The 1,579-nt window shown below is 36.3% G+C and overlaps 1 long non-coding RNA gene across 1 annotated transcript; it reads left to right on the forward strand.

Moving 5' to 3' along the window:
- The first annotated feature begins 475 nt into the window (after window positions 1-475).
- On the forward strand, window positions 476-1,275 carry LOC132069339 (uncharacterized). The gene is made up of 2 exons (XR_009417752.1): window positions 476-700; window positions 839-1,275. It is a non-coding gene; the product is annotated as an uncharacterized LOC132069339 (long non-coding RNA).
- Window positions 1,276-1,579: the final 304 nt, after the last annotated feature.

Consider the following 1,579-nt stretch of genomic DNA (forward strand, 5'->3'; position numbering starts at 1 on the left):
TTAGAATCCTTAGACTTAGGCTCATCATTACCATTATCGATTTCATAACATCTCTCTTATTCTTTTATCTCATAAGAAGCTCTACATAACGTTGACTCATATTTTCCGGAATGTAAGAAAGTCATGGAGAGCTAAAGGGAGTCAGGCCATAGGAATCATGCCTTGGAAGAGAAGGGACTAGCCTTACATACCTTTGTGATTCACTAACTTTATCACTTGAATGCTTCTCTCCAATACTCACGTTTCTACCTTCAAGGAAGTTCGTACTAAAATTAGATAATTGAAAACATGCTTAAGCTTAGGCTAAAGCTAACGAAAATTGGATAACATCTCCTTTATTTGAATGACTTCCTCCACATAATAAACAATTCCCAACATCAATAACAACGCCCGCAATATCTTAATCGTCAACTTTATCAAGCTAGACATTATTAAATCCTCAACATTCCCTATCCATCATTCATAACCCTAGCTATTGATGAGTCGTGAAATTACGCGATATTCGACGCTAATTCCTTAAGCTTTTGTGACTCCTTAAGCACTTTTGTTGTTACTTTTTGTGTTTTTATGTTGTTTTGTAGGAAAAGATGCCCGGAGAGCATAATGGAGCAAAACGGACCAAAACGGACCAAAATAGAGCAAAAATAGAACAAATTCATACTTTCTGGCACCATATGCTACACGCAGAGTATAGCACATGGTGCAAAGATGTGCAATATGCGAGCAAAGATGGTGAAAAGATTCGCTGTCGTTGAAAATGGCACCATATGCGAGTAGCATATGGTGAAAAGATGTGCAAATGCGAGTAAAGCATGTGCCGCAAAGCATGTGGTGACAGAGAAAATTGTTACCACATGCTACGGTTTTGGCACCACATGCGATTAGCATGTTGAACATGCGAATAGCATGTGAAAAGATGTTGTGCAAGAGGGTATTTTGGTCCGCATTTTGTTCCCGTTTTTTGGATGATATAAATACTCTTTTAGGGTTTGTAATAGATTATCTTTGGCAGCTTTTTCATCAAGTTTGGAGACTAGTTTTTACACCACACTTTGGGGTTGAAGATTTGAAGATTTGGTTGAGTATTTCTTAAACCTTTAATTCATTTCTTCAATTCCTTGCTTTGTATTGTATATCTAAGTGTGTAGCTTTCTATTCCATAACTTGAATCTCGTTTATGAAAGTATTCTTGATTAAAGTTTGGTTTGAAACTCTTGTTGTGCTTATGTATTGAATGATTCTTATTGCTATTGAAGTGGGTCTTTGTTGATTTAATTAATCTCGTTCTTGAATGTTTCCAAAGGGATTAGCTAACCCTAGGACTCACCCATTTACTTAGATTGAGCTCGGAAGAGGAAATCTAGGTTGGGAAAGATTATTTAACAAGAATTTGGGTCATTAAACTCATCTAATAACTTGAGCTCCGGAAGAGGATAGTTACTTGAGGTTAAATTGGTTGTGTTTAATATCACACTCTAAGGCTTGGAAAAGCTTAGAGTGAAATTCATTGATTTGGTTGGAAGACTTTCAATGAGATTTTAGATATCATTATCTATCAACACAAACCCGCTCTTAGTTG

This window comes from Lycium ferocissimum, chromosome 9, assembly GCF_029784015.1.
Source record: "Lycium ferocissimum isolate CSIRO_LF1 chromosome 9, AGI_CSIRO_Lferr_CH_V1, whole genome shotgun sequence".
In the NCBI taxonomy this organism is placed as follows: domain Eukaryota; kingdom Viridiplantae; phylum Streptophyta; class Magnoliopsida; order Solanales; family Solanaceae; genus Lycium; species Lycium ferocissimum.